Here is a 7,519-nt window from a genome sequence, read left to right on the forward strand (position 1 = left end):
AAATACCCAACCTTTAGAACTTTGAGGTGAATGTGCTAACAACCACTTACCCACCATGCAGCACATACATAATTGTTCATTTAAAACAGATTTGGTACAGACAATGAATGAATGAAAAACACAAACAGAAAAGCTTGTTGACAGTCCAAATACCTTTGAACTAAACTGTATTGGGATATTAAAGCCTTTTAGCCCTGGGAAGAAACCAATGATATTCATGAAATTCAAGTACTGTATTCACATAAGAAGATTTCGGAAATCCCTCTTGAAAGAGTTTAAGCTGTGGATTTAAACCTTGTGAGAATCTGTCAATTGTTATACCAATGTTTTGTCACATTTGTATTCTTCTCTTCTTTTTACCAATGCCTTTTATCCTTAGCTTCTCATTTAGCTCTACTTACAAGCTATGGCTGTCTGGATCAAATTTCTGAAATGTAGTCTTTTTGACTGAACTCTTATATAATGACAGAAAAGTGCAATTTGATATTAGTGTGTTGAATGTGTTTCTACAAGGATTTCCTTATGCAACACAGACATGCATGTAATGTAGTTCAGAATCAGAATCATCTTTATTGGCCGAGTATGTAGATACACAAAATTAATTTGTCTCTAGTAATGAAATATTGCTGAACAAGCAACAATAAAACAAAGAGAACATTTAGGACGAGACAAATAAGAATCTTTACATGATGACAACCGTGCAAGTGATGTGGAGAGTCAAGCAAAAATAGAGTGAAAGTAAGTGACCAGTAGTGCAATAGTTGCAATAATTACAATGCAATGACAGTTGTGCAGAATCATCGCACAATTTAACACATTCATATCCAGACTAGCAAATAATGCAGAATTTGACCTCTTTTTTCCGTCAATGGCAGTGAATGAGTTAAAAGGCCCGCTAGTGCAATACTTATGATAAAAAGATTAATGTGCAATGATGAGTCCTTGAGTACTTCAAGTATCCAGTGGCGTGGAATATTAATCAACAGTTGAAGCTACAATAATCACTATTGTAATACTGTCACACAGGGATGTGTAAAATCGGCAAACATTCACAACAAGCCATAATGGAATTTGTAGGTCAACTGTTTAGGAATTGCACCATGGTGTTTTAAGACATTCTAACAGTTAACTATAGGCATATAATGATTAAATCTTACCTTTCACACGATGGCGATGTAATTTTTTTAAAATGAAATATTAGGTGTTCTGCTGTTTAGCTTTCTAACGCGGAAATAAAACGCCCGGTTTAGTAAAACCCCGCCTCTCCCCATGTGATTGCTGCGCCCCCGGCGAGCCGACTGCTGTTGGAGATCTGCATTTGAGCACTCCTCTGAATACAAGCCATAAATTCTCCAATAAACATTTGAAACAAAACAGCTTGTTGTCGTAGGAAATTGTGGAGGAGGAGAGAAAAGAAGGGGAGGGAACATGAGCTGGTCTCGAACCGGGGACTTGCTGCTTACAGAGCAAAAACACTAATCACTATACTATTCGTTCATTTAGATTCAATAATTCAAAAGTTTTACCTGTCGTTTACACGTGTCAGCCAGAAATGGGATTTTAAGACAGGCAAATGTCATTTCACTTTGGCATTGCAAATGGGAAGGATAATTGATTGCTTTGAATTCATTTGGATGGAATTTTTACTGATAAAGGCTTCTTTTGTCACTTTCCCATGGAGGTCTCAGAAAAAGTGGGTGTGCGTTTAGTCCGCAGAGGCAGTGCGGGGGTGGGTCCGCACCTTATGAAGTCAGAGTGCAAACAGCTCGTTTTCTCAGGTTGGGAGGGGCTGGTGCTTGGAGAGCAGAATGACCAGGAATTTCTCAGAGAGGAGCAAATGAAGGAAAACACCACTTTGGTCATGTGTTTGGTGAAGAATTAGTATTTTAACACGGCTAAAAGCAACAAAAAGTTGATTTTTCATGTTGCTGTCTCTTTAATGGCAAGAGGGAAGAAGAAATTGGAATTTCTGCTGGTTTTTGTGTGTATAGTTCAATAGCATCTACCTTAGGGAAGGAGCTGAAAGAGGTGGTGTCCAGGATGTGGAGGGTCAGATAGATTTTTGTCTTGGTTCCTGCAGTGTACAAGTGCCTAAAAGAGAAGGAGTACCCATGTTTTTTTGTTTTTTTTCAGCAGTTCTCTATTTGGTGCAGTCAGATTTTGTCCATTTTGTGGCAGCACAAAACCAGACTGTGATGGATGAACACAGGACTGATTCAATGAGTGATTATAGAACTGTCTCAACAGTTCCTGAGGCAGGCTGTGCGTCTTCAGTGGCCACTGGAAGTTACATTCTTTTTCAGGACAGAGTTGATGTTGGCCATTCACTTCAGGTCCAGATTGAGAGACTGAAATTCCCAGGAACTTCAAGGGCCAGTTGGACAATGTGAGAGGCAGCTGTGGCCAAGGATGTTCCCTGAACTCCACAATCATCTCCACAGTCTTGATGGTGTTCAGCTTTAAGTTGTACTCGCCGCACCAGAGCAGCTGCTCCACCTCGTGCCAATTTGCAGACTAATTACCGTCATTGATGAGACAGATGACTGTGGTGTCGTTTGCAAATGTCATGAATCTGCCATCATATTGCTGCATCGTGTTTTTATCATTGGGAAAATATTGTGATCTTATTACAAGTTAATGTGCAACATCCACCCCTTGTCATTAGCAAGTAGCAACTCCCAGGAAAATTAACCTTTATCTTCTTGTCATTTTAGACACAAGACTAGACAAAGATTCAAATCTTGCAATAGTGAGAGGGAAAAAAAGCATGCAAAGGGAGCTGCAATTATTTTTTTATTATGATAAAGAGATGGGTCTGATTTTCTGCCCCAGTTGTTCTGGTGGCCAGAAGCAGCTGCAGTGGAGAGGTAGTGTTCGCTCTGCCACTCCACTTCTCCCTTGCCCAAGCAGTGGAGTCCAATTACCAATGATATGGAAAAGCCACAAACATCCTGGAGGGCCCACTGTCCAACACATACATACGAGACAGCCAAAGAGCCAAGACTGAAGCCCAAACAGAGAGAGTGGGGACATGCTATTGGCTTGGTTGATGCACCAGGTTATGCTCAAAAGGGTCCTAGGCAGCATTGTAGGCTTTCACTGGGAGGGACAGTGAAGAGGTTCTTTGCCCTATACAGTTTGATTTGTTAGGTTTCATGTAATTAAACCATTTGGACCTAATCACTCTGCCAAACCATCACAGTATACAACACCTGACCAATGGCTTTCTTAAGCCAGCCAGTGATTGTGGTCATAACTGGCAAGACCTGCGAGTGGAGCTGCACTATCCTGCATGTCTGTAATTTTGTTGAGAAACCAGATGATTAAGTTTAAAAAAAAAAAAAAATCCACCATACGTGTTCTTATTTGTGCAGCCCAGGCTCCACGCTCTCCCTTTTAAACAAACTTCATTAAGTTGAATATGAAGGCAAAATTAAATGAACTGAAGAATACTGTCAGAGACAGGAACCATACAGGAAATGTCGGCTTTAACGCTAACTCTGTTTAAACATTACTGGCTGTGGAATGTGGACAGAGGAATTCAGCGCCCAATGATGCTCCATCAGCGTGGATTTGACGAGGACTAACTGCGCATGTCAAACTATTAATGAGTGTATCAGCAGTGGTCTACTGTATACTATCTAAAAACCAAGTAACAATTATTAGTAAGTGGTGAAGTTAGAAAGGCAATAAAGAGGATGAAATAGTAACAACAGTTGATCCTAGTTTCATTCCTAGGAAGAGTACCACAGATGTATTAATTGCCTTGAGGGTGTTGATGGAGAAGTGGCCACAATCATACAATTTTGAAAGAATTGACTCAGGGGTAAAACAGCCCCCCCCCCCCGCCATGATGAAAAGACTCATATACAGTACAGTACAATCCCTGCAATCTCGTGTGTTGCTCTGGATTAGTGTATTGAGCCACGAGTGTATCCTGAGGGTAAAACTGTGGAAACTCTCAAGAGAGCAATGACTCACTCAGCGTGACTTAATGTGGAAAATATTCTATAATACATGCTAATACAAGCATCTAATACACACCCCCACGCACCCCCATTTGTCCACACACCAGTTATGATGAATGCTTTAGGACATCAGATTTTATTTCATTTAATACAGAGACTCTGAGATGAGCAGATTATATACATTGTAAATATTGATCAAAGAGATCATGAGACTGTATAAAAACTCTTGTTAGTGTCTCTGCGCTCCTATTGGCTCAGTGACGCAAAGTATCCTGAAATATGCCGTTTGCTCGAAGCAGGAAAAAGTAATGTTTTTTTTATTGAGATGTTGAAGGATATTTGCTGATATGACTGATTTATGAGAGTGATAAATGCCACAGTATATCTAATTAGCTATGTCATAAATATATAGTTTAAATAGTACAGTTAACTTTAAACTCCATGTACATAAATGATCTACAATCAACTAATAACAGTTAATGTTGAGGCAATTAACTTGCAGAGGTGGGCAAAACCATCATTACATCGGCCTGATATTTTTGACGAGTGCTTTATCACGCGAAGCATTGAGAAGATACACAGACTGAGTGCCGACTAAAGCAGGTTTACGTCCATCGATCCGGATCAGTGCAGATGGTCCTTGTCAGTCCGTGCATTTTTACGAGGCTTTGCGTCATAAATCCAAAAAGGTTCTGGTTTTACCCAACTTGCTAATGCATGCACACATTGTGAATTGAGTCAATTTGTGGATGAACTAAAATGTGTTGCGTTCCCCTTCATCTGGCCATTAGCGTGTGTCAAAACATGCCTAATTCAAATTAAACTGCACTAATAAACTAACCCATTAGAGGCTAAATATCACAGAACACGTTGGTTTGAACAATTGAGCAATTTGTGGTAGGTAAGAATATTCCAAAACAACATTTAATAGGATATATTTTGTTGGAAAAACACAAACTAAAGCCAGTGTTCACTTTGCATCCTCCTCCCACTGTTCCATTAGAAGTGGGCCCGGGAGAAACGATGCATGGAAAATGTGATTGTTCTCTACCTCTGCTAGCGATCAAAGAAAACACCTCCTTGTTGCTGTGGACTGCATCTCTGGCTTTCTTCTTTTCCTTTCGCCTCCTCCCCCAGTATCCCACAAACAAATTGATATCTCAGCAAGGGAAAATCAGCACCACCCCCATATAAGCAAAAGAGTGAAGAGAATGTGAGGCAAGTGTTTGTATATACTGCAGAATAGCATACACAAGATTTGTTAATGAGTTCTTAATTTATTTATATATTCCATCATTTTTGTGTACTACAACAAGCAGTTTACAGACCCACTGAAAGATGCATTCATTTACAGGCCCATCATATTACTTAATTTGTAGCATTGTGTTTTTGAATGAGCAACATGTCTCATTTTTCTGAGGTCTAAGATTCAAATCTTAATTCTAGCCTTCCATTTTGGAGTTTGCATAATGTCTTTGTGCTTGCATGGATTTATCAGGGTACGCTGGCTTCCCCACATTCCAAAATATATTTTGGGCTTATTGAAGAGTCAAAATTGTCAATAGTTGTGAATATGAGTGTGAATGGTTGGGTGTACATGCACCTCACTTTAGCTGAGGTAGGCTCACCCATGACCTTAATAAAGCTTTATAGAAAATGAATGAAATGGATTATCATGATGTTTAAAATGTTTAATTATTTACATCCCATTAAATTGTAAGGTTTTTATTTAAGAAAAATAGAGTGCAATTTTTCTGATTCTAAAAAAAATTACAAACATTTTTACTCATTTTTTTTGGGACACTGGAACAGATTGTTTTCATTCATTTTAATAGGGAAAGATAATTTGAGATGCAAGTGAGTTATTAGCATGGTCACGGCTATGACCAGTAGCACCCCGTAGTTGTACAAATTAAAAAGAAATACATCACAGTGATGAAAGATTACATTTATTTGTATTTCAGAGTCAAGCCATCAGAAAGGCAAATACCATTTTTATAAATCCATAGAACAATGTATCAAAAAGGCCCAATTAAATTAAATCCCCACAGTCACAACTGCACATTTCATTAATGACAATCCGGAATGTTGCCTCTCACAGAGCATCAAAATTACATCATCACAAGTGGCAAGAAAAACAATAATTAGTAACCAGTGAATTAGAAACAATTCCTTGATGAACAAATGTAGTTCTATTTTGGGAGCAACCGACCAAGTTCATTGGATTCAATATTTAGCGAGGCAAACCAATTAGCATGTGGAACGTTAATCAACGTAAACATTTAGAAACACAAGGGTTCTAATTACAAAAGAAAAACATTATTCATTCCTGTTCATTATTCATTAATTGCTAGTACATCAAAAATCTGACTATATGAAAGTGACTCCAAAACACAATGAGTGTGTAAATGATTCTTGTTGACTTCAGGCAGCTTAATGAATTAGACTCAGTATGATGTATTCCACTCAACGTCACCTCGAGAGAGGGCTCAAGTCAGTTGAAGTTTGTTTTCCAACATAGGTACTTCAAATGCAGAAAATACTGTATGCCGTGCAGCCAGGAATAAATAAACACTGTGGTCCCCCCCATTTGTGTCCCTGCCCCACCACTTTGTCCCTCCATTCCCTTTTTTAATGCACCACACATATACATATTCATTTTTTGGGGGGGGATACGGGTGTGTCGGAGTAGGGGAAATTTTTTCCCTCTGCTCCGACTCACCTGCTCCCAATTTTAATGCACCACACGCACACACTTGTATATACACTGGGTGGGGCCACATTCACGGTGTAAGGGTAGAGCTCGCCAGTCGGCGAGCTGGCGGACTCAGTAACAGGGTTAGGTGTCACTTGTACTCTGGCGTGACGACCGGGGCCTCTCCCCACCGGGCTCGGTGTTCTGGTGTCCCGCCTTCTCCCCTGGTGCTTCCTCCTCTGCTTCCCCCCTCCCGCCGCGGTGCAAATCTCGCGCGGCTGGAGGTGGGGTGGGCACATCTTCCCTCTCTGCGCTGCTGCCCGGTGCCGGTTTCCGGGGGGGGGTGGGGGGTTCTCGCGGGGGGCCGGGTTCGCGGGGGGGGGGTGGCGGCCGTCGGGGGGGGGCGGCTTGTTTGGGGGGGGGGTGGAGGTATGGGTGGGTGGGGGGTTGGGTGCTGGGGGTCGGGGTGTGTTCGGGGGTTTGGGGGTCGGGGGTGGTGGGGCCTGGGTCGTGGTGGATGGCGGGTTTGGGTGGGGTGCGGGGGGGTCGTGGGGGGATGGGGGCTGGGGACCGGTGGGGCGCTGTGGGGGCCCGCTGGGCCTCGTTCTGCGGCCTTGGGCTCGGGGGTGTGGGCCGGGGCTGGGGCGGGGGTGTTCCGGGTATCTGGGTCGGCTCGCTGACCGGTGTCCGCTCGGGTGGCTTGGGGGTGGCCTTGGTGCTGCCGCGGCCTGGGGATTCCGGGGGGGGTGGGGGGGGGGGGGGGGGGGGGTGCTCGCTTTGCTGGACCGCGGTTGACGGCTTCTCTCTTTGGTGGTGGTCCTTATGCATGCCAGATCCGTCGCACCAGCATCTACTG

Source organism: Festucalex cinctus, chromosome 6, assembly GCF_051991245.1.
Source record: "Festucalex cinctus isolate MCC-2025b chromosome 6, RoL_Fcin_1.0, whole genome shotgun sequence".
Taxonomy (NCBI): domain Eukaryota; kingdom Metazoa; phylum Chordata; class Actinopteri; order Syngnathiformes; family Syngnathidae; genus Festucalex; species Festucalex cinctus.